The sequence below is a fragment of the Bos javanicus genome, chromosome 20, assembly GCF_032452875.1.
Source record: "Bos javanicus breed banteng chromosome 20, ARS-OSU_banteng_1.0, whole genome shotgun sequence".
In the NCBI taxonomy this organism is placed as follows: domain Eukaryota; kingdom Metazoa; phylum Chordata; class Mammalia; order Artiodactyla; family Bovidae; genus Bos; species Bos javanicus.
The window spans coordinates 71,519,862-71,546,547 of record NC_083887.1 but is presented as its reverse complement, the minus strand read 5'-3'; the positions used below and the strand labels follow the sequence as shown (position 1 = coordinate 71,546,547).

The following is a 26,686-nucleotide window of genomic DNA, read 5'->3' as shown; positions in this document are numbered from 1 at the left end:
CCTTGTGGGTCTGGCTGGGCCTCAGGAAAAGAGCATGAAACAGGAGGGAAGGGGGCAAAGCACAACCTTTGAAAGAATGACAAAGCACAAGGGTATAATGTAAACCAATCAAAACCAATTGGGTCCAAGATGACAAGTCAAATTCAAGTAAACCTTAATCCCCAATCTATAAACCAACAGACACACCAGAGGTGGCAGGACAGCTCCAAGGCACAAGGTCAGAAGAGGGAGGAGTGGGTGGTTCCCCAAAGGCTGGGATGATCCTCCTGCTTATTAGCATATGAATTCCACCCCCTCACAAAACCTAGCCAGGCCCAATTCCAAGGCCTTAGCCCTTGCCCTCGGCAACAGTTCACACCCTGAAGGGTGGCTTCTCTCTAGATCCTAACAAATCCACCTCTTTGTCTCTCAATGAATTTTTGCAATGAGACATCAGAGCCTGAGTTTCATTAGTTTTGGCTATGCTTGAGTCCCGGGAGAGAGCTGAAGGACAGGAGGAAAAAGCAGTGGGAAAAACATGCCAAGGAATCCCCTTCATAGCCCGCTGGAAAATTTGCTAAATATCTGACCGGTGCTCACAGTTTCATTGGTCTGATCCTTGACACAGAGAAGAGAAATGACAGAAGAACCCCCACCAGCTTGTGTAACAGCTACTGGGGCTCAGCAGATAGCGCCTTTGGGACATGCTGAGGAGTAGCCTCTCCAGAGTCCCTAATTGTGCCCCCTGCCACCCGCCTGTTCGCAGGAGGTTCGAGGAAACAAGAAACGAGAGATTGTAAACGTCCGTTACCGAGGACCGCTTACCTTAACCGGAGGTCTTCTGGAATCTGAGACTGGGCCACATGAGCTTTCTGCTGAGTTCGTTTTTCGCTGTCCCACGATGGGCCTTCCCCTGCGCTGGGTTTCTTCGCCTTCTGCTTCTAGTGTGGGAGCTTCGCTGAGTTGGGCTCCTGCTGTGCTTGGCCTCTTCCGCACGGAGGTTGTTTCAGGCAGGTTAAACCTGAGTCACGGCACCATAGATGTCACGTGAGTGTATGCTTCTCAGTTCTTTGTCTCGTCACAACAAAGATTTGGAGCGACGGATATTAAAGCCCTCGATGCGTCACAGCTCTCGGGTCTTGGACAAACTGTGTTATAGCTCTTAGGCAAATCAGTGTTACAGCTCTATTTTATTTAGAAGATAGCAGGAGAATCCATCCTCGAAGCATGAGGGCATGCCAACCCAAAGACTCTAAGAGAGTGGAGGAGCGGGGGTGGGGGGGGTGGGGGGGCGGGAGGAAGAGAGAGAGTGAGAGAAAGAGCGAGAAAGCACTTTGGCTCCTCCTTTTATATGTTTTTCCTCCACATGGGCCTGCCCTATGCAAATTGGGCTTAGCCATGAGTGCTGTTTGTTCTACCTGAAGTCTTCACTCTGGTCCTCGGACCTTCCTTTGACCTTCCTTTGTTCTATTTTCGCGGGCTTTTCCCTTCCTTGTCTTTTAGCCACCACCATTTTGGACTCCTTTTCCCTATTCTACCTACCTAACAGTAAAGAATCTGCCTACCAATGCAGGGAACACAGGTTCAATCCCTGGTCCTAGAAGATTCCACATGCCCAGGGGCAACTAAGCCCCCAAACAACTATTGAAGTTTGCATGCTCCAGAGCCCAAGTTCTGCAACCAGAGAAAGCACTGCAGTGAGAAGCCATGGCACGGCCACTAGAGGGCAGCCTCTGCTCAGTACACCTAGACAAACTAGCAATACAGACCCAGCACAGTCAAAAGCAATTCACGGCCACTAGAGGGCAGCCTCCGCTCACTACAACTAGACAGACGAGCAATAAAGACCCAGCACAGTCAAAAGTAATTTAATGTCAAAAAAAAAAAAAAAAAAAGGACAGTTCTTTGAAGAAATGACTGAGACTAGGGATGAGACTCTAAATATATGAGCCAGGGTAATCTTAAATTATGAGAAAGTAAAGAAAGTAAAGACAACTATCAACCTGTCCAAACTGATAAAAATGAATGATTACACAGTTTTATCTGTATATACTAGCAAATAACAATCTGAAAAGGAATTTAAAAAAACAATTCCATTTCAATAATGTCAACATTAACAAAATACTTTGCCATGGATGTAATGAGGATGACAAGACTGGCACACTGGAAATTATACACGATTGCTGAAAAATACCCTAAATACATGTACAAATATTCCATCATTATGATGGAAAGACTTAAGTTGGCAATACCATGGAATGCATCTTCAATCTGAAATGAAGATTCAATATGAATTACAAAAGGCTGAAAGGTTGTTGCTAAACCACAAAAGATGCCAGGATTCTTGGCCTCCAGAGAAGAGTTCAATCCAGGGCCAGTGACGAAGCTTGATCGCTCAGAGGTTTTGTGTTATAAAGTTTTATTAAACTATAAAAGAAATAGAGAAAGCTGCTGACATAGACATCAGAAGGGGGAACAAAGAGTACCCCCTGCTAGTCTTTACAGCCACTGCTGCTGCTGCTAAGTCACTTCAGTCGTGTCCAACCCTGCTCGATCCCACAGACGGCAGCCCACCAGGCTCCTCCGTCCCTGGGATTCTCCAGGCAAGAATACTGGAGTGGGTTGCCATTTCCTTCTCCAATGCATGAAAGTGAAAACTGAAAGACTGAGCGACTTCACTTTCACTTTCACTTACAGCCACTAGCAGTCTGCTAATTAAAGAAAGACAATGTCTCAGAGAATGGCACCAGGCCCCTCACCGGCAACATGCATTGAGATAACATTGGCAGCAGGTAAGTCATCCTGGCCATAAAATGATTGACATGAATCTTGAAGAAAGGTGGATTTCCAAGCAAATTCATAGTTTCATTAACATAGATTAGGAGAACCAGGTGTGAGTAAGACATACTGGTTTGTCGAGTCGGTTCTGAGCCTTTAGGGGGAACCGACCTGAAGAGAGAGTCTTGGGTAAATACATAGTACATTAACATGGCTTAAGACAAACATTTCCATAAGAAAAGGGCACTGCTTAGCTCAAGGTTTGAGAAAAGTTAAATTCAGGTGGAGCCAGGAGTCGTCATGGCAACACAGAATTTTCAGAGACGCCTCCTTTTAAATTTGTATCAAGGAGAAAAATTGCAACACTAGTTTCTTTCCTCCTGCCTCTTAAGAAAGAGACAAAAAAACATCTGACACTTGTAGCCTATTTTCTCTGTCTGGAGACCCCCGGCCTTCCTGCCTGTTACCCTCTCCAGGCCTGTAGGAAGCAATACACAAGCTGACCCTAACCTACACGTGGAATGACAAGGGACTCCAAGGAGCCAAAACAATCACGTGAGTCTGCAGTTCAAACGTCCTCCGGTATGCTGTGCTAAGTCGCTTCAGTCACGTCTGACTGTCAGAGCCCACCAGGCTCCTCTGTCCATGGGAATTTTCCAGGCAGGAATACTGGAGTAGGTTGCCGTGTCCTCCTCCAGGGGATCTTCCCAATCCAGGGACCGAATGCCTGCATTGGCAGATAGACTCTTTACCACTAGCACCACCTGGGGCAAAAGTGCCTAAATGGAGATCAGGGAAACCCAGTTAGGAGAAGGGACTCAGACACAAGGAAGTGAGGGAAGGAGATTCTTAGCCACATTCAGAGAAGCCCCGCAGGTAGTTCTGCAGGTGGAAGAGGAGGAGGAAGCAGGCTGGAGCTGTGTAGAAGATGAAAGAGGGAACTACAGCAGGGGCCCCCAACCTCTAGGATCTAATGCCTGATGATCTGAGGTGGAGCTGATCAAATAATAGAAATAAGTGTTCGGTCACTCAGCCATGTCCAACCCCTTGTGACCCTATGGACCGTAGCCCACAAGACTCCTCAGTCCATTGAATTCTTCAGGCAAGAATACTGGAGTGAGCTGTCATTTCCTTCTCCAGGAGATCTTCCCGACCCAGGGATTGAACCCAGGTCTCCTGCACTGCAGGTAGACTACCAACTGAGCCACCAGGGAACAGAAAGAGTGCACAATAAATGGACTGCACTTGAAACATCCCAAAACCTTCCCCCACCCTGTCTGTCAAAAAATTGTCTTCCAAAAAAACTCCCGAGGTCAAGGAGGGAACTTCAAGTGTACTCAGCTGTCCCAGGTTGCTGGCTTAGGGAGATGCTGAAGCAGGGGTGTCCCAAGAAGTAGACCCTCCCTTGTGTGGGGTCCTCAACAGACCTCCGATGGCCTTGGTGATGACTGGAGAGATTTGTTTCATTTTTTTTTAATATCCTTGTGGGATAAACTTAAAACTTAGCAATTGTTACAGCCTTCCTAAGAAAAAGTTTTCTTTCTTTACTGATCCGTGAAGTACCAACTATGATGATCACTGTTCTAATATACCTCATAGTGTTGCTGACACTATGGATATAATTGTGTGAAATTGAACTTGTTCAATAAAAATGATGAAGCATCTGCCCTGTGGCCAGCACTTTCCAAGGGTTGGGGAGGAAATGAAATACTCCGTAAGATGCACAGCTGGTAGGCACAGTCTTTAAAAAAGCCTTTCACATTTCCACCAATAGTTTATTCTCAATGTCAACACTTGCCAATCAATGACCGTGCTGGGTAGGAAGCTCATTAAAAACCCAGGAGTCAGGGTTCCTGGAAGGATATCCCATTCTCCCCTAGACAGTCCTCCACCCTCAGTGTCCTCATCTGTAGAATCATGGACAACTGACCATAGTTCATTCCTGGAACCCAAGCCTATTGAGAGGGATGGGAAATATTACTCCAAGGCCTGGATGATAGACCAGATTTAAAGAAAAATATGTCATTGCTGCTTTTCAGTCAAACAGACAAATACAATGAAGGAAGGAGTCCCTGGCCCTAAGGGATTTGCCTAGGGGTCTAGTCTGGAAAGTTCTTACACATCAGGAGATGGCTCCGAGCTGGATTTCCACAAACAAGAACATCCATGCAAAGGACAAGCCTGCAGAGCTCTGTGCCCATCAGCCACAGGAAGAGACTGCCTCCCTACAGCCAGCAGCATTTACAAGTGACCTCCTAAAGCCTTCACCAAACTACAGGGGCACCTCTGGGCTTTCTGTTTCCCTCACTTTTCTGACTCTTTTCTTAAAAAAAAAAAAAAAACGCACATTTCTCCATTGAATGCCACAGTGGAAGGAAAATAGGCCTTCAATTTTTAGACCTCAATTTGCAAAAAAACTTGGAGCTTTTTTTTAAAATTAAAGCACCACATAATTTTAAAAAAAAAAATTAACACGTTCTATTTATTCAGTTCTAAAACACCACACTTATTGCACAGGGTCCTCATGGAAAGGCCCCCCTCTCAGCAGGACAGCCACAGATTCCACCATGAAAGAGCAGCAAGGTGCCCTCCTCCCTTCTTTTCTGCCTGGGCGACCACCACGTGTTTAAATCCATGCACCCTACTAAGTTTCTAGGGTGCAATTCGTGGACCCTTCCCCTTCCCCATCCCAGCAGGTGGTCAAGGGCCCGCTGGGCTGCAAACTGCCGGTAGCAGGGCTGGGCCAGTCGGCCAGAGTAAGGGTTGTGGACTACCAGCAGGTGAAATCACCAGGCAGGATAAATCCCTTAGACTTCCTGGGGACCTCGCTGCAGGCACTGGGCTGCTTTGGAAAACCGCGCGGGTCTGAGCTTTATGCGAAGGGGTAAAGTGGTAAAGGCCTTGACCCCAATGGCGAGGCCTTTCTGCGACCGCCAGGTTAGGGGGCTCCGAGACTGTGCCAACAGAGAGGGCGGAATACATGGATCCCTGCTCCACCCTGTGCCACGGAGCCCCAGTTCCTTTACCTGTGGTCCGCACCTCTTCGCTCCGCTCACTGGATGCCGATCGATGGGGACCCAGGAGCCCACGAAATGGGCATTCCCAGCCGCAATGGCGACCCCTGAGACCTAGGACCCACAGCCTAGGAGCTAGGAGGAGGTGCGCTCCGCCCCCGGTGCGCGCTCCGCCCCCGACGCGGGCCAGGTGTGCTCCGCCCATACGCCCACTGCCAGGAGAGGCCCGCGAGCCTCGCTGTTTGCCGCCAGGTGAAATCTATCCAGGAGCAAATCCACCCCACCAAGACAACCCAAGCTTTTTATCAGCTGTGAAGTGAAGTCGTTCAGTCGTGTCCGACTCTTTGTGACCCCATGGACTGTAGCCTACAAGGCGCCTCCGTCCATGGAATTTTCCAGGCAAGAGTACTGGAGTGGGTTGCCATTTCCTTCTCCAGGGGAGATCTGCCCAACCCAGGGATCGAACCTGGGTCTCCCGCACTGCAGGCAGACGCTTTACCATCTGAGTCACCAGGGAAGCCCCACGCGCTAGGTACCTGGAAAGAGGCAGGCGAGCGAGCAGCACGGCGCGCCCCGGCATGCCACCGCCCCTAGGTCAACCACCACCGCGTCTCCCCCCGCGGCCGCCTGCGGGCCTCGGCGCTGCCGGCCCGTGACGCTTGGGGGCCCGGCCGTGCGCTGGTCGATCGCCGCCCGGAGGTCCCCGGTGAGGCCAGAGGACCACCCCCACGTCCCCCCGAAATGGGGCAGACCGCTCCCCCCACCACCTGGTGGGGATTTAAAAACCTGGTGGCCACCCAGGCAGAAAAGAAGGGAGGAGGGCACCTTGCTGCCCTTTCACGGTGGAATCTGTGGCTGTCCTGCTGAGAGGGGGGCCTTTCCATGAGGACCCTGTGCAATAAGTGTGGTGTTTTAGAACTGAATAAATAGAACGTGTAAAAATTTTTAATTAAATTTTTAATTTAAAAAAAGCTCCAACCGTACGGCCGCACCCCACCCCCACCCCCGACCTCTCCCCTCAACCACCGGGGCCCCCTACCCGCGCCCCAGGCACCCTTTTCCGCCCACCACCAAGGGCAGGGGGAAGGGGCTCCGAAAGGGAGCGTGGCGCCAAGAGGGCAAGGGACACGACAGAGGTAAGGGAACGAGAGAACCGGACAAGACAGCCGCGGGACGCGTGGGGAAGGGGGGTTGGGAGCAAGCCCCGAGGCTCGGAGGGCGTGGGGAGGCGCCTGGCGACCGCGCGGCAGGCCCAGAGCAGCGGACGACCGACGACCGGCCGAGGCAGACCAGTCCAGGGCCAGCGGCGGGAGGCGACGGGCAAGCAAGCGGCCCCGCGGCGGGGAGCCGCCACCCGTCACGCCGCACAGCCCGCGAGACGCGACCGGAGGATCCGCGCCGTGAGGTCCGCGGCCCGGGGGGAAGGCAGTCGTGGCCGGCGCCACGGGCCAAGGAGCGTGGGGTGGGGTGGGGGCGCGCTGAGCACCCCCTCCCCCGCCCCGAACCCTCGGACCCAACCTCGAAGGAACGTGGCGGGGAGGTCGGGCGGAAGAGGGACACCGGAGACGACGCCACGGGGCGCGGGGCAAGGGTGGCGCCCGGCCTCGGGTGGAGGCGCGGAGGGGCGGGCGGGAAGGCGGAGGAGAGCCGCCTTTCCCACCCGACCCCCACTCTGCACGCTGGCCCCCACCTTCTCGCGCGGCCCCTCATCCCCTAACCACCGGAAAGGCCACTGGGCCCGACCGCCCGCCCGGGGCGCGCCGCCTTCCAGACGTCTTTCCCTCCCTACCTTCCCATCCCGCGCCGCACGGTTGGAGGAGAGGCTCACGAGCCGGGCGGGGCGAGGCGAGGCCACCGCGCCGCTCTCGGAACCAACCACGTTAATGATCCTTCCGCAGGTCAGCTGATCTGTCTATAATTCAGGGATAAAACTATGACTACAGAAAATAAGATGACCTGATCTAGGATGGACATGATATTCTATAGAACCAGAGAAAATTGGTTAAAATAAAAAAAATTTTTTCTTGGAAACTGTAAAGCTGGTTCTCTTGCATATGCAATTAAAAACAATTAGCTTGTTAAAAAGGCCTGCCTAGGGCAAAGCTCGAAGTTAACCCTTTCCTTGAAAAACACTGCCCACTTGGCCTGAGACCTTAGCCTTAGGCAAATGAGAATTTCAAGCCCCACCCCCCCCACCCCCAAAAAGGAGGTCAAAGAGATATTTTAAATCTTAAGCGGAAAACTAGAAGATCTCTGTCTGTCTGTCTGTGTGGATTTACATATGTCTCAGTGTGAGTCTTCTATTTTTTGTTAATATTGCTGAAGTTGTGAGTTCTTATTTAAATAATCTAAAGAAAAGGAAGCCCTTACAAATCAAACAATTCTAACTACAAGAAAAAATTGACCTAAATGAATTTCAGGTTCATATGAACTGGGAAATAATCAATATTAAATATATAGTATTTTTTTTCTAATATAGGCATGTCTGAGAGTCATTAACATTAAGCATAAAATTTTCATAGTGCCTAGGTTTATTATAAGTTAAATATTGCTATATTGTTATATCTGTCACAAACTTGTCCACAAAGAAAATACCTCTAAAAACAAACAAAAAAACTCCTAAAAAATGTAAATGCGATATGAACTTTTAGATAAACTATTTAGAATAATTATACTTTTAAATATCTGTCTATAATAGTCTCGATTGAAGGCAGAGGAGAAGAGGACAAAAGAGGATAAGATGGTTGGATGGCATCACTGACTCTATAGACATGAGTTTGAGCAAGGCCCTGGAGTTGGTCATGGACAGGGAAGCCTGGCGTCCTGCAGTCCACGGGGTCGCAAAGAGTCAGACACGACTGAGCAACTGAACTGAACTGAACTTAGAGTAGTTTCTCCAGATTTTGTTTACCTGCATTTCTATCGTTGTGCTAAACTAAGTGACGACAGTGTATTGAATAGCTAGGTCATTTCCAAATAAATTAAGGTTCTGAAACATTCACTACTTGACAGGCCCTTCCTCTTACACAGAAACTAAAGAGATTCTTGACTATCCTGAATAGTGTCTGGTGCCATCCTAAGATGTTCACTGTAAGAAAGCAATTTTTTTTTCGATAGTATCACTGATGTGTATGTTCACCAACCTATAGAATGCCAATATAAAATTCAGGTCTTGGTTGCTTAAGGAAAATGTATGTCTTGTTATTAAAGAAGGTATGAGGAATGAAATCGCATTTTACGAAGGAAAAAGAAGTAGTTCTGACTTACAGGTGGCAGTTTCAGGATGAGAGAAGTAAAGGAATGGGTACAGAAAGGGATAAGGAGGTTTTATGGAAACTGGACCCCCAGAAAAGAGTTTTGTGCCTGGTACAAGCTTTCTTGAGATGTTGAACTGCCTTTGCAAATGGATTTTAAGTTTCTTTACCTCTTAAGTGATCTGTTCTAGGTCTACCTTTGAAATCTTGTGTTAACTTTGGCTAAGCAGTTCAGAGACTAGAACAAATGATTGAAGAGAATATTACCAGGGTGATGGAATTCATCTTTTGGGTTTTTCAGTCCAGAGAGAGAGTGAAATCCTTCTCTTTCTTCTCATTTTAGTGGTATATTCTCTAACTCTGGTGGGAAACATTGGCATCGTTTCCTTAATCCGGTTGGATCCTCACCTTCACACACCCATGTACTTTTTTCTCAGTAATCTGGCTTTTGTAGACCTTTGTTACTCCTCATCAATAGCCCCAAAGTTCCTGGAGACACTTCTGACCAAGCACAGGTCCATATCTCTCTATGCATGTGTGCACAGCTAGGCTTTTTCCTGAACTTCTTGATTTTGGAGACATTCCTTCTTGCAGTAATGGCTTATGACCGCTATGTGGCCATCTGCGATCCTCTCCTCTACATGGTGATCATGTCCCAAAAGGTGTGCATGCAACTGGTCACAGGCCCTTACTGATACAGCTTTTCTGTTGCTTTCCTCCACACAGCTGTTACTTTTTGACTGATCTACTATGGCCCCAATATTATTAATCACTTCTATTGTGATGATGTCCCTTTGATGGCCCTTGCCTGCTCAGACACCAGCCTCAGATCTTGATTTTTATCTTTGCTGGATTCAACATAACCAGCCCTTTGACCACGGTCCTTATTTCTTACCGATACATTGTGGCTGCCATCCTGAGAATCCAATCTGCAGAAGGGAGGCGCAAAGCATCCTCATCCTGTGGTTCTCATCTGACTGCTGTCACTATATTCCAAGGGACTCTGATCTTCATGTATCTGCAGCCCAAATCAAACCATTCCCTTGACACAGACGAAATGGTCTCTGTCTTCTACACCATAGTCATTCCTTTGTTGAATCCCATGATCTACAGCCTGAGGAACCAAGAGGTAAAACATGCCTTGAGGAAAGCCTTTGAAAAATGTTATTTCCTGTCTCTAATAAACATTAAGATGTATCTTATAACACTGTCTTGGAACTATGCCACATGCAGATAGGTTGTTTTTATTATCTTTGATAGGTTAATTTTACTTCTACCATTTTTATATGAGCAAACTTTGCACATGTGTTGTATTTTTCATATAGTTTTTAAGTAAGATAAAAGGTTTAAAAGATTATAATGCACACTTATAACAAATTGCTACTATTTGCATCTGTGACACTTGATAGTGTTGACCTGGATAGTTTCTATTTAACTGATAATAAGATTTAGCCACTGCTTTCAAAAGTGCTTCTATTTTATTAATTGTGGAGACAGAACAAGGGAGGTGGTAAAGTAAATTTCTTGTCCATCCCCACGTCATTCCATGCAGTAGCTGTTCCTCAACTGCACCCTGTCTGCTAAAAATCATTCCTCTCTGCTTCTGACTCCCACTAGATTCACTGGCGGTCACTCTCTGTAATTCCACGGTTCTCATGTTGTTTGAAAAGATGTCATTTTTCAACATGCAGATCTGGAAATGAGGGTCAGCTTTTGGAAAATCATACTCTCTTTTTCTGTATCAAAACAAAAATGCAGACATACCCCTATATTCCCTCAGCAAAATTAAGATCCTTTTATATTTTAGGGATTTGAAGAAATTACAATGGTTTAACAGGAAGCGGTAGTTTAAAACCAAGTTATAAACGTGGTTGCTGTCAGATGTCAGGAATATTGTTCTATGTTGGGGTGGTTGTAAAGTGATACAATCTAAGACCCACTTAAACCATCAACTGGAATTTGTTGTTTTTTTAAATTCAGATTCAAATGTTTGATGTCTACCATGTGGGTGGTATTGTGAGCTATTCTCATAGGACAAAATCAAAAACATTCCTGAATATGCTGAATAGTCTGCTATTTTGGAAAATACAGGCAAAATATTGATTGTATAAGTTATTTAGAAACAGTTTAGCTTATTTTTTCCAAGTTATCTTAGTAAACATTTCATTGTTAAATTAGATTTCACATTTATGTGAAGACATCAATATTGCCATGTTAAATTATTTACATTAAACTTTATTTTAATATATGCCTCACCTAACCTCAATACCATTATTAAAGCAGCAACAAGGTGTTCTAAGTGGATGTAAACTGTACAAATTCTGAAGAGAAGCAATGAATTGCAATCCTGATTTTCAGGTTCTTAAATCAACTTCTTTTGGGGTCAGGGAGCACAGTTGCAGAGAAATTAATCTTGGAAATCATGACTGTCAATTGCCAAAAATAAAACTCAAGAGAGGAGAACATCTTTGTTGTTGCTATTTTTTAAATAATTCCAAAAGTATAATTTAAATAGTTAGAAGCACAGCAGCGAGCTTCTATAGTAAACTGCAGAGTAAGGGCTGAACCTGAGATTGGCAATGTGAGAAGGGTTTAAAGGTCAGTGAATCTTTTGAAAGGAATCTGGTGCCCCTTCTGGGTAGCACACTGTATTCAGGGGAGGTTGCTGCAAAACCACAGGTTTACCAAAGAAACTTCAGATACATTTGAAGAGCTCCTAGAGCAGAAGGGATGATAGCCTGGGAGACTAAGAAAAACTAAAGTAAAACCAAAGTTCTAACATTTAAACAATACTGTAAAGAAATATATTAGTTTCATGAGTCTGCGTTAACAAAGTACCACACACTCATTGACTTAGAACAACAAAAATTTATTTTCTCACAGTTCTGGAGCCTACAAGTCTGAAGTCAAGGTATTGGTGGAACCAGGCTCTCTATGAAGCTCTAGGGGAGGTTCCTTCTTTGTTTTTTCCAGCTGCTCATGGTCCCAGGCATTCCTTGTCTTGTAAGCATCTTTCCAGTCTCTGCTGTCTTCTCATGGTCATCTTCCCTCTACATCTGTGTCCAAATTTCTTCATTCTTGTAAGGAGATCACTCACACTGGATTAACAGTCCACCTTACTTCAGTATGACTTCATATTAACAATTGCATCTTCAACAACCCTATATCCAAATAATGACCCTATAACCCAATGATCCTATAACCAAACTCTGAAGTTCTTCAGGTTAGGAACTTAACACATCTTCTGGGGGAACAATTTCACTCATGATAAGTGCGTGTAAGTGTGTGCATGCTCAGTTGTGTTCGACTCTGTGTGACCCTATGGACTGTAACCTGCCAGGCTCCTCTGTCCATGGGGTTTTCCAGGCAAGAATACTGGAGTAGGTTGCCATTTCCTTCTCCAGGGGATGTTCCCCCAGGGATTGAAATTATGTCTCTTGCCTTGCAGATGATTCTTTGCTGCTGAGCCATTGGGGAAGCCCCACTAATAAGTAAGGACAGTTAAAGATGTGCTGGCTCAAATGTCTGGTGGAAACCTTATCTACACCTGTAAGCACAGTGCAGACAAAACATAGCTGAGATTTCCTAAGCTTAAGAAAAAGACTTGTAAGTACCTAAAAAGGCTAGTGAAATGGCCCAGATGATGAGTCAAAAGGGATCCAAAACCAGTTAATGTGACAACTGGACTCTTAAAGGTCATAACAAGCCCAAGGACTCATCAAGTAGTTAGGACAAAGGGATATATAACCTAATATCTAATATAGATCAGAACCTTGAGTTTTTCTCCTTCTGGTTAAGACAGAAGACAAGATGCCCTTCTCTCAATACCAGAATAGTTTCTGAAGAGACTTGATCATTCTCAGGTAAAAATTGTCCTAGTGAGTGGTAAGATGTAGAGGTGAAGTGCCAAGGATATGTTTATGGAAAGTATTATAAGAGCAAATATAGCACTATAGCTAAGTGAACTCCCAAGATGCAGTGACTTAATAAAGTAATTTATTCCTTTCTCAGGCAGCAATATGAGTTAAGGGGATTGGGAAAGGCAATTAGACCCTCAGTATGTGGTTTCCATCTTTGTCTAAAAAGTGATCATTTCAGTGGCAACATTTTCAAGTGGGAAGGAAGAGAATAAAGTCTGTATCTAATGGCTTTAACATAGAGAAGGTGGTCTTTAGGTTTCAGGCACCACTTTCTACTGATGGCTCATTGCCAAGACTTGACAACATTATGTATCCCACTGACAAGGGGCAATGGGAATGGTGGTGAACAGCTGGATGACAAATGTTTTACTTACAAAATGAAACAAAATAGTGGACACTGAGGAATATGTCTGCCATAAGGATCACAGAAAATGTGATCTTAAAGGGTCAAGTTATAATGATCTCTGTCAGTATGATTGTTTCTTGAGCAGCCTATCGTTTCATATTTGACACCAACTTGTTAGAAGCAAACTTGGGTGATTTGAAAACATTAAAAAAAAAATTGTTAATGTAGTTTCCAATACTAATCAAATAGTACTCTTTCTTCCTGCTCAGAACCTAAAGTTATGAAAAAGAACTCTCCTCCCACCATCTGCTTTTTCTCAGAACCAATCTAAGGGAATGTGGCTTGTGGGCAATTAGTAACTTAGCCTGAGTAACAATACTTTCTGTGCTTAAATGAATCCATCTTTCCAGTGATACTACCACAAGTAAATGTTACTTCTCAGAATCTTTCTACACATGTTCAATTGTGTGCCCCTTAAACAAGAATAAACTCATTCATGAGAAATTACTTCTGCTTCTGATTTGCTTTTATGCTGGTATTATTAGCAAGAGTCAACAAGGACAAAAAATGTATTTCACTTATATTAAGAATGAAGGTAGATTAAGTGGACACCAATCAACATAAATTGAATTGTAAACATGTAATCAGATCCCAATGGATACCAGTTTGAGCTGTGCTGATCACATTTTAACACATGTCTAGTGCAATGCCATTTGGTTTTACACAGATTCTTATCTGGTTGATCCACTCTAGTTATTAAAAGCTTGATTTAAGCAGCTAAATACAAACCCAAGAATGTAATGTTAGTGACAAGAATTTGGAATCAAGCAATACCTTCATCATAGCAATCAAATGTTTAACAGGACATTCTTCTGATCAAAACTTAGATTTTAAATGACAAAAATCCATATTGCTTCATGTTTTTAAACTATGAGAAGGACATGATAGGCTTTACTCATAAATTTTTCACCTATTTAAATTAATGAAGAGAAAAACAACTAGCCAAAATCCAAACCAAAGAGTAGAATTATGGTGAGTCAACAGATGGTTTGAAACACAAATAGTGTTAATTATAGAGCAATACATATTGAGAGCTAACCTTCTGATTGATTCATAACACTAGCTGAAGATTCTGAATACATTTTTGTTTTCAAAAGTCCATGCATGTATGAATGTTATTGAAAGCTTTTTTGATAAATGAGGATCCACCAACTTTTATATTCATGGAAAAGTGATGAGGTCTTAATTTTTTCTCATGAAATTATATATTACTTATAAAACAAGTGAAAAGCAATTATTTATAGAAAATATCCTAAGAAAGCATATTCAACTCTTACAAAGATACCTCCAAATTAACATGTGCTTATCCAAATGTGTTTATGAGTTATCCAATGACTACACTTAGCACAATTTTACATACACTGTGACTAACAGTAATAGGTCAGGGTTAGTATGTTTGCATATGTAGATAAAGGAGGCTTAGTCCTGAGAGTCCATTCATGGGGTAAACCATCACTGTGTTAGACTGGACCTCTTAGTATATTTAAGTGTTGCCTGTATACAGTCTATTTTAAACAGGGTTACAAATAGCGGTGAAAAAAAGAGAAGCGAAAAGCAAAGGAGAAAAGGAAAGATATAAACATCTGAATGCAGAGTTCCAAAGAATAGCAAGAAGAGATAAGAAAGCCTTCTTCAGCGATCAATGCAAAGAAATAGAGGAAAACAACAGAATGGGAAAGACTAGGGATCTCTTCAAGAAAATCAGAGATACCAAAGGAACATTTCATGCAAAGATGAGCTCGATAAAGGACAGAAATGGCGTGGACCTAACAGAAGCAGAAGATATTAAGAAGAGATGGCAAGAATACACAGAAGAACTGTACAAAAAAGATATTCACGACCAAGATAATCACGATGGTGTGATCACTCACCTAGAGCCAGACATCCTGGAATGTGAAGTCAAGTGGGCCTTAGAAAGCATCACTACAAACAAAGCTAGTGGAGGTGAAGGAATTCCAGTTGAGCTATTCCAAATCCTGAAAGATGATGCTGTGAAAGTGCCGCACTCAATAGGCCAGCAAATTTGGAAAACTCAGCAGTGGCCACAGGACTGGAAAAGGTCAGTTTTCATTCCAATCCCAAAGAAAGGCAATGCCTAGGAATGCTCAAACTACCACACAGTTGCACTCATCTCACATGCTAGTAAAGTAATGCTCAAAATTCTCCAAGCCAGGCTTCAGCAATATGTGAACCGTGAATTTCCTGATGTTCAAGCTGGTTTTAGAAAAGGCAGAGGAACCAGAGATCAAATTGCCAACATACACTGGATCATGGAAAAAGCAAGAGAGTTCCAGAAAAACATCTATTTCTGCTTTATTGACTATGCCAAAGCCTTTGACTGTGTGGATCACAGTAAACTGTGGAAAATTCTGAAAGAGATGGGAATACCAGACCACCTGATCTGCCTCTTGAGAAATCTGTATGCAGGTTAGGAAGCAACAGTTAGAACTGGACATGAAATAACAGACTGGTTCCAAATAGGAAAAGGAGTTCGTCAAGGCTGTATATTGTCACCCTGTTTATTTAACTTATATGCAGGGTACATCATGAGAAACACTGGACTGGAAGAAACACAAACTGGAATCAAGATTGCCGGGAGAAATATCAATAACCTCAGATATGCAGATGACACCACCCTTATGGCAGAAAATGAAGAGGAACTCAAAAGCCTCTTGATGAAAGTGAAAGTAGAGAGTGAAAAAGTTGGCTTAAAGCTCAACATTCAGAAAACGAAGATCATGGCATCCAGTCCCATCACTTCATGGGAAATAGATGGGGAAAGAGTGGAAACAGTGTCAGACTTTATTTTTCTGGGCTCCAAAATCACTACAGATGGTGACTGCAGCCATGAAACTAAAAGACGCTTACTCCTTGGAAGGAAAGTTATGACCAACCTAGATAGCATATTCAAAAGCAGAGACATTACTTTGCCAACAAAGGTTCGTCTAGTCAAGGCTATGGTTTTTCCTGTGGTCATGTATGGATGTGAGAGTTGGACTGTGAAGAAGGCTGAGCACCGAAGAATTGATGCTTTTGAGCTGTGGTGTTGGAGAAGACTCTTGAGGGTCCCTTGGACTGCAAGGAGATCTAACCAGTCCATTCTGAAGGAGATCAGCCCTGGGATTTCTTTGGAAGGAGTGATGCTAAATCGGCAACTCCAGTACTTTGGCCACCTCATGCGAAGAGTTGACTCATTGGGAAAGACTCTGATGCTGGGAGGGATTGGGGGCAGGAGGAGAAGGGGACAACAGAGGATGAGATGGCTGGATGGCATCGCTGACTCGATGGACGTGAGTCTCAGTGAACTCCGGGAGTTTGTGATGGACAGGGAGGCCTGGCGTGCTGCGATTCATGGGGTCGCAAAGAGTCAGACATGACTGAGCGACTGATCTGATCTGATCTGATTGGAAAGAAACAGAGGAAAAAATAGAATGGGAAAGACTAGAGATCACTTTAAGAAGATTAGAGATAACAAGAAAATATTTCATGCAAAGAGGAGCACGATAAAGGGCAGAAGTGGTACGGACCTAACAGAAGCAGAAGATATTGAGAAGAGGTGGCAAGAATACACAGAAGAGCTGTACAAAAAAGATCTTCATGACCCAGATAACCACGATGGTGTGATCACTCACCTAGAGCCAGACATCCTGGAAGGCGAAGTCAAGTGGGCCTTAGGAAGCATCACTATGAACAAAGCTAGTGGAGGTGATGGAATTCCAGTTGAGCTATTTCAAATCTTAAAAGATTATGCTGTGAAAGTGCTGCACTCAGTATGCCAGCAAATTTGGAAAACTCAGCAGTGGCCACGGGACTGGAAAATGTCAGTTTTCATTCCAATCACAAAGAAAGGCAATGCTCAAACTACCGCACAGTTGCACTCATCTCATACACGAGTTAACTAATTCTCAAAAGTCTCCAAGCCAGGCTTCAGCAATACATGAGCCATGAATTTCCAGATGTTCAAGTTGGTTTTAGAAAAGGGAGAGGAACCAGAGATCAAATTGCCAACATCTGTTGGAAAAACATTGAAAAAACAAGAGAGTTCCAGGAAAAAACATCTATTTCTGCTTTAATGACTATGCCAAAGCCTTTGACTGTGTGGATCACAATAAACTGGAAAATTCTGAAAGAGATGGGAATACCAGACCACTTGACCTGCCTTTTGAGAAATCTATATGTAGGTCAGAAAGCAACAGTTAGAACAACAGTCTGGTCCAAGTCAAGAAAGGAGACTGTCAAGGCTGTATCTTGTCACCCTGCTTATTTAACTTATATGCAGTTTTTTGTGTGTCAAAATGGATTCCTTATATGAGTAGGTTTATTTTGAGGATTATGCAACAGAAAATATGCTCCATGGAACATATTGTTCTCCATACATGTCTGTGTGTGTTTGTGCTCAGTCATTTCTGACACTTTGTACATCCATGGACTGGGTAGTCATCAATAAATGGTAGCTATTAGTCATTAAGTAAAGAATCATAGAGAATGGCATTCAATATATTCCTTATCATCCACCTAAATGACTCAATGAATTATATAAGTAATAGTACCTAAAATAGTAAATATCCACACTTTTCTGGTCTTGGTATTTCCTTTTTCTTTCTTGTCATTTATGAATCGTAAGTGTAGTTTTAGCACATGATTGCCCAAATAAGAAAGCAGAGTTTTGATGGTTATAAATAAATGTATAATACAGAAGTCTACATACCTTTGAAGGAAGAGCCATTTTAGAAAGAGCATCAATGTCATGGCTCTTCTGCTGAATAATGCAGGCAGGATTTATATATTTGTAGATTGATGCCATTTCCTTAAGAGATTATACATATAGGTGAGTATTAAGTAATCACTTTGTTAGATAGTATTTTGCACTAAATGAGTTCTCTGGAGAAATAACAACTGGGTACAATGCAGATTTGCCACGGGGCCCAACTGGTTTCTAGTGCTTTTCTTTTTTAGATTCCGTGTCCATATTCTCCTTCATACACTGGGAAGTCTACATCATAATACTGATGTCTGCCATCGATACTCGTGCCATACTCTGTTACCCGTAATATTTGTTTAATCCAATTTAACACAATTTCTTCCACACAATTATCATAACTTTGTGTAACAACCTATTACAATCCCACTTTGGGTTATGGGTTGAAAAGTTTATTTAATATCCATATATCAAAATCTTGACTCCCAGTACTTCTGAATACGACTAAATTTGTAGATATAGTTTTTAAAGAGAAAATTAAATTGTAATTGGTTCAAATAGTGCATCCTAACCCAGGATGACTGGTATCTTTTTTAAGAAAGGAGATTAGAACACAAGAATACACACAGGAAAGACTGTGAGAGACACAGGAGGTGATGGCTGTCTATAAGCCAGATGGAAGCTTCAGAATGAAACCAACCCTACTAACATTTTGATCTTGAATTACTATCCTCCAAACTGCAAGGAAATCAGCCTCTTTTGTTTAAGCCACCCCAGTCTCTGGTACTTAGTTATAGCAGCCCTCGCAAACTAATACGTTCTGCTTTCAGTAGACAAAGAGACTGCTTTCATAGTCAAAGGAAGTTTCGCTTCTTTGAAGAGTAGTATCATTTTTAACATATTTCAAATGTTTATAGTACACGTTCAAAATGTGCACAAAACATAAGTTTACAATTTATTGAATTTTTTCCAAGTAAAAATGCCTTTATGACCAAACTTCTAAACCGAGCAGAAGACCAACACTACATCAGACAAACTTCCCCTCTTCTTTCTGAGTCAAATTCCTCAACTTAGATGAATCTTTATTTTTAGAGACCCTAACTCTACACAGTTTCTGTCTTTTTCTGAATTTTACACAAGTGAAATCAAACAGAACACATTCTTTCATGTATAGTCTTCTGGTGAAAACTGTTGATACCTGAACATTATGTTAATGATTGCTTTAGCTTGTTTGGGCTGCTATAGTAATTATAACATAAGCATTTATTTATCACTGTTCTGAAAGCTGGAAGTCTAAGATTGGATTGGGTTCTGATGAAAGCATTCTTCCTGGTTTGTAGATGGCTGTCTTTTTGCTGTGCCCACACATCACATGGGGCAAGGGAGTGCCCTGGGCTCTTTTATGAGGGCACTAATCCAGTTCATGGGCTTCCTAGTAGCTCAGAAAGTAAAGAATATTCCTGAAATGCAGGAGTCCTGAGTTTGATCCTTGTGTAGGGAATGTTCCCTGGATCAGGAAATGGCAACCCACTCCAGTATTCTTGCCTGGAGAACCACATGGACAGAGGAGCCTGGGGGGTTACAGTCCATGGGGTCACAGAGTCAGACACGACTAAGCATGAGCAGGCACTAATTCAGTTCACGAGGGCAAAGCAAAGCCTTCATGACCTAATGGCTTCCCTAAAGCCCCCGCATTCTAAATAGCAATGGTTCTTTTATTACTGTAAGTGTAGAGATCAAGTTGACAACATTCATTGAATCATGGAGAAAGCAAAGGTGTTCCAAAAAGACATCTACTTCTGGATTGTACTCCAACTATACAAAAAAATCTGGAACAAACAACCTCATTAAAAATGTATAAATCTGAATACCTGGCCAAAGAAAATATAAAGATAGTAAATCAGCATATCAAAAATACTCAAAATCATATATCATAAGGAAATTACAAACTAAAACAACAGTAAGGTAGCACTGCACACCTATTAGATCCAGTAAACTCAAAAAAGGGGGGTGCAGGGTGGGGCTTCTCTGGTGGCTCAGTGGTAAAGGATCTGCCTGACGATGCAAAACACTCAAGTTCAATCCCTTACCCAGGAAGATCCCACATGCCACAGAGAAACTTAGCTGGATTTTTCCTCAGCTAAACAAGGCTCGCCTGTGACCTGAACACTACATGTCTAGTACTTAGTAAACAGCTTTGAAAAAGTGTCCAGACAAAAAGTATCACACAATTATACACAGCAGCTCTACTTCTAATGGCTAAAAACTTTCAAATATCAGGATGTCTTCAGTAGATGACTGTGTAAGCAAATTGGGATACATCCAAAGTGAAGGGGAGCAAATGCTACCCCAAAATATACCCCTTCAGCATGAGAATTCGTTGGACTTAATTAACATTTTTTTTTAAGAGGACACATGATCATCTCTGAAACCCAAGTTCAAGATGGCTCTTCTGAGTTACATTTACAAGAGAAATCTCATTTCAAAGGAGTTCTCTGTATACACCATATAGAAAGATGATAGTCTTGTGAAACTCTTTTTTTATCAATAGGGAAAGCTAAGACGTAAATCTGTACAACAACCATACCCTTCCTTTCCTTTAGTTTTGTTTTTTAATATTTATTTGTTTTTTTATTTGGCTGCGCCAGGTCAACCTTCGTTGAGGCAAGCCAGATATTTAGCTGTGGCATGCAAACTCTTAGTTGTGGCATAGGAGATCTAGTTCTCTGATCAGGGATGGAACCTGGGCCTCCTTCTTAAGGAGTGTCCAGTCTTAGCCACTGGACCACCAGGAAGCCCCTGTTTTGTTTTTAGATGAAGATGGTATCTAAGGTGATATCTTGGGCCATTTCAGTCACTGACTCAGTTTCCCGAGTTTCTTCAAAGCACGCACAAGGTGCACATTATTAACCTGGTTTGCAAAACAAGGAAAGGTAGTTCATACTACAACACTGTATGCTTACAAATATGTAAATAGTAAATGGCATGTTATTTATTTTTAATTACTATGGGGAAAAAGAATGTAGTATTGGTACATGTTACAAAATGAATAAACATTAAAAACATCTTTAGTGAAAAAATCCACATAGAAAAGGCTACCCAGATCCCATATTCACCATGTCTACTTTACATCCATCAAGTTTGTCCAAATGTCTGAAAATCTCAGTAACAGTCTTAAAAAAAATTGGATGAGGACGGGAAAAAAGATACATTCATACAATCTGACAATTGCTGAAAGTGGAAGTGGGGCTGTGGATTACATTATAATGTAGAAACTATATGATTTCCTGATTTTGGAGATTATGTGCTGGTTCCACAGGAGAAAGCGCCCATTTTGGATAAAATGCATGGAGTGTTTTAGGTTATGTGGCAAATGTGAGGTGTTTTTTTGTTTTGTTTTGTTTTGTTTTAGCAATATTAAGAGTTTCCTGCACATTTTAAGTTACTGAAAAGTAAATTTTTTTCAAAACAACCATGTCAATACCACAAAAGAAAACAAGATCAGACAGGCTTGAAACTCTTATAGAGGCCAAGACTTACCCAGGCAAAGTTCAAGGGAAGTTGTGATGCTCATTGCCCTTGAAGGAGTCCACATGGAATTTATAAATAAAATTTCCCACATAAAGTTGTTAGAATACATTCAGTAAAGTTGAATAATTTGGGATCAATTTACAATCATACAAAATACTACAATTTACAATCTGAATCACTATATAAAAATCAGTTGTGTTTCTATACACTAATAACAATCAGAAACAAAAATTACGAAAAAACCTAACCAAGGACATAAAAGACCAGTAGTCAGAAAACTAGAAAGCACTGATTAAGACACCAAAGAAAACACAAATAAACACAAAAATATTCCATGCTCATGCACTGGAAGAATGAGTTATTAAAATGTCCATTCCAACAAAAGCCATCAGCAAATGCACTGCAATCAAAATATAATATCCAATGGCATTTTTCATAGCAATATTCATAGAATGTTCCTAATAATATTCTGCAACAACTAAGGACCCTGAACAGCCAAAAAGACTGAGAAAGAAGAATGAACCTGGAGGCATCTTCCTCTCTGACTTCAAACTACATCCGGGAGCTGTAGTAACCACAACAGTGAGGAACTGGCACAAACACAGGCACAGGGACTCGAGGAAAGAATAGAGCGCCCAGGAATAAAGCCACATGTATGTGGACAGTTCATGAAAATCAAGCCAGGAACGTGCAAAGATGAAAGGACAGTCCTTTCAAGAAACAGTGACAGAAAACCTACACCAAAGAACATCACTGGCCATCCTCTAGATCATCTAACAGAAATCTAACTAAAAACCCGCCATTTTGCACATGGAGCTCTTCCCCGCCCCGCCCCAGTCCTCTGAGATGGACCTCTGGTCAGCGCTCAGCTGGACACAGGAAACGTCTACTTGGTCCTCATTTTCCCCTCTTGCAGCGCCTCCCTGCTGGCAAGCACTGAGGCAACCCCGCTCGTCTCAGCCGGGACGCAGCCCCGTTATCCAGAAGCCTCAGCCCTGACAGTCCTGAGGAGACAAAGCTCCCGCCAGCTGGTCACCGAGCCCAGTCTGAAGGCAAATGTCCTGTGCCCACGGGTCAGAGGGGTGTTGGCGCCCCCTGCAAGCCACCAGAGACGAGCGGGCAGCCCCGCGGTCACAGACCTCAGAGGGCTCACCCAGAACCAGCTTTGCTGTGAGCACTCAGACTGGAAACCCAAACTGAAATGGAGCCAAAAATCTCCATGACCCTGCTCAACACACGGCCAGGGAACAATTGATTAAAAACCATATGGAATGAAAGGAACATAAACACAAACTTTGCAACTGACACCACATTTCAGTTAAAAACTATAAACATTTTAGAAAACAACAAAAGATCTACATGACCTTGAGTCTGGTGATGAGTTCTAAAACACAACAAAAAAGCCAATATACAAAATGTTTTAAATAAATTAATTAAAACACTGACTTTTAAAAATGTATACATTCACTCTGTAAAGGACCTTACTCAAGAAAACCACAGGACAAAGCGTTAGGGGAACCACTAACCAAAACCACCCGCCCGTCCTTGCCGGGCACCAGAGAAACCACCTGCAGGAGTCGTCTTACAACAGGAGGTCCTGGGTAAGGACAAGGAACTAAGAAGCCACCACCAACCAGAATTCAGGAAAGGTCAACGGAGATAGGAGACTCCAATCCGCAGGTCCTACCAACCTCCCAGGATCCACCTTGGATGAGTGATGCATATGCCACCGGGAAGGACCCCAGTTCAGAATGACCAGCCAGAGACAAACCAGAAGCTAACCCAATGCCCATAAAACCTAACACTGTGAGCCACGTGGCAGAGCAGTTCTCTCAGCTTCCCTCACCCTCCTGCCCTCCACCCAGGCAGCCCTTCCCAATAAAGTCTCTTTGACAGCACATGTCGCCTCGGACAATTCATTTCCAAGTATCAGACAAGAGCCTGCTCTCAGGCCGTGGAAGGGGTTCCCCCTTCCTGCATAAAAATCACAAACCAGGAGAAAATATCTTCCAAATGTGTATCTGTGCAGAAGGAAATGGCACCCACTCCAGTATTCTTGTCTGGGAAATCCCATGGACAGAGGAGCCTGACGGGCTACAGTCCAACAGCAGGGCATTTTTGAAGAGAGGAAACAGTCCCAGGAAAGTTGAGGCGCTCACCAAAGACCCCAAAGCTTTCGATGGCACAGCCAGAACTGTGGCTGAGCACCCCCAGCTCCCAGGCCTCTTGATACTGGCCTCTCTCACCAGATACAGGTGTGGCAAACTAGAATGTAAAACATGGCTGAGGGCTTCCCTGGTGGCTGAGTATTAAAGAATCTTCATGCCAATGCAGGAGACATAGGTTGGATCCCTGTCCATGCTGTGGAGCAGCTAAGCCCACGCACCACAACCACTGAGCCTGTGTTCTAGATCCCGGAAGCTGCAACTACTGAGCCCATGAGCCCCAGAGCCTGTGTCCCACAACAGGAGCCACCAGTGAGAAGCCCACACACCACAACTAGCATAGCCCCTGCTCGCCAGAACTAGACAAAAGCCCACACAACGAAGACCCAGCACGGCCAAACATTAATAATTTTAAAAACGCATATCTGATCAAGAATGTGTACTCAAGTTATACCAAGAACTCTAGAGCAAACAAACCTGTTAATAATTGGTAAAGACTGAAACATACACCCGGCCACAGAGGGTACACTGACAGTAAACAACCATAAGAAAACCTACTCAAGATCCTGGTGGGATGCGTGCACAGCCACCTTTGGAAGACAGTCTGACAGTTTTTTCCAAAGCTAAACAGACTCATCTTAGGATGCAACACTACACCTCTTGTATTTAGACAACAGCTTTGAAAAACTGTTCAAACAAAAACAAGCATAAAATAATGCACAGTAGCTCTATTCTGGGTTAAAAATTGGTTAAAAACTGAAAGACATCAGAATGTTCTTCTGTAAATGAATTCATAAGTAAATTAGGGCACATATATATCAAGGTGAGCAGAATATGCCACCCCAAGTTGTGTCTTTTGGACATCAGGATCATTCTGGACTGACATTTAAAAAATAGCAGATCCAGGAGGATGTTTGAAAATGCCCTTTTAGGAATTAAATTTACATTTATTATGGAAATCTCCACTTGTAAGGCTGTCTCCACCTATGTACCAGAAATGGAAGGATAACTAAGTCTTCAGAGAAGCTAGTCCATGGAGATGGCCTGGATGTAAATCTGCATATTATCCAGACTCCTGTTTACTGTGCTTTGCCTCCAAACCTCCCAAATCGTTCTGTCCCCCGCCCCCCACCACAATATCTTTCTTTTGTTCTTAGCTAAATATAGCCCATAAGTCACAGGCTTGGGCCATTTCAAGTTTTCCTAGATACCTTACAAGCATATAGGGGGTATGCATGGTAATAAGCTTCTGTTTTCCTCCAGTTCATCTGCCTTTTGTTGTGGGGGAAAGTCTCAATGAGGAAAAGAGAAATATAAAGGGAACATTATTTTTCCTCCAATACACATGCAATGGAATACTATTTGGAAATATAACAGAATGAACCATCAAACCAAGCAAAAACCATGGATGAATCTTACATGTATATTGCTAAGTAAAAGAATCCAGTCTACACACTAATGACCCCATTTATACGACATTCTGAAAAAGGCAAAACAGACTTAGAAAAAGATTATGAGGTAGGAGGTTCAATATTCCATCTGATACATTACAGATGAAATGGTTGGATGGCATCACCGACTCGATGGACGTGAGTTTGAGTAAGCTCCGGGAGTTGGTGATGGACAGAGAAGCTTGGCGGGCTGCAGTCCATGGGGTCGCAAAGAGTCAGACACAACTGAGCGACTGAACTGACATTTCAGATGAATATCTACCACTGTGCATTTGTATAAACCCATAGAGCTTTAGACCTCAGTTAGTAAATCATAATCTATTCAAATTTAGTTATTTAGGATATGAGAGTGTCACAGAATGAAACACAGAATGCAGCAGAGTCTAAATGACTTAGAAATGCATGGGAAAAACTCACTCTTTGTTGCTGGCAGGGCCGGCATAGGCTGACGAAAGCTGAAGCACCAGCAGGTCCTGAGGATCTTAGCGCAAAGAAAGCCAGAACTGGGCAGATAAAGGACACAGCAGGCCCCCACCCCGTCCCAGTCCTCTTGCTTCTCAGCCCGCTCTCTGGGCCTGGAGGAGGGTCCTCTCCGACTGGACCGGTGTGGACCCATGGGCAGCGTCACTGCGTGGTGACAGCCAGGCACACAGGGCCCCTGGGCCACATGCAGCCGCCCAGGGCTTCCAGGAGCCCATGTGCAAGCGCCGGGACAGACATCTGACACACAGACACACCACCTAAAGTGGAAACACCTGGTTCCTGGGACTCTGGAACTTAGCTTTTTAAAGGCCCTTTCCTTGGCCCTCACCCTTCTGGGCTGCTGTGTCTCCTCCTGACTCCTCCCCCTGAGACGTGTGGCTCACAGGAGCCTCCCCAGGACCTGAGCTGCTCCGCAGCTCCCACTGTGGTCCAGCCTCTCAGAGGGGCTGCTCCACCGCCCGTTGTAAACGGGAACTCGCCGTGGAAAGGCCCCTGAGCGTCGGTCAGGATACAGCTGCGCAGGGACGGCCACGCCCACGCCGCCTTCTCCACCTGCCCACGCCGCTGGGGCCACTGGGTTCATAGACTCTGTTTTCCTAGTAAGGGCCTCAGAGATCCCCTCGGTCCTTCTGGAAGTGTTCTGTCCTGCAATGCGGCTCAAGCTTTTCCCCTTCACAACCGCAATGGCAGTGTCGGGAGTCATTTGGATCGTTTTTCCGTTTAGTTGCTCTGATTAACTCCAAGGACCACATGCCTACACGCGTCTCTAACTGGAGCATGCACGGCCCCAGTTCCAGGCACGGGGGACGCAAAACAGAGTGTCTGTGATACAGCTTCCTGGGGCATCATGTTTATTCCCGGTGCTTTAGAAGGACACCCATTCAGCCTGAACTAACCCCACAACGTCCCAAAGCCGAAACACCAATGGTCCTGAGAAGACCCATCTACTGTCAGCCTGAAGTGAACCCCACAGTGTCCCAAGGCCAAAGCCTGAGCAGGTCTTGAG

The 26,686-nt window shown here is 43.8% G+C and overlaps 1 pseudogene; it reads left to right on the top strand.

The window, feature by feature from the left end:
- The first annotated feature begins 9,272 nt into the window (after window positions 1-9,272).
- Window positions 9,273-10,262, top strand: LOC133233390 (olfactory receptor 8U3-like; annotated as a pseudogene).
- Window positions 10,263-26,686: the final 16,424 nt, after the last annotated feature.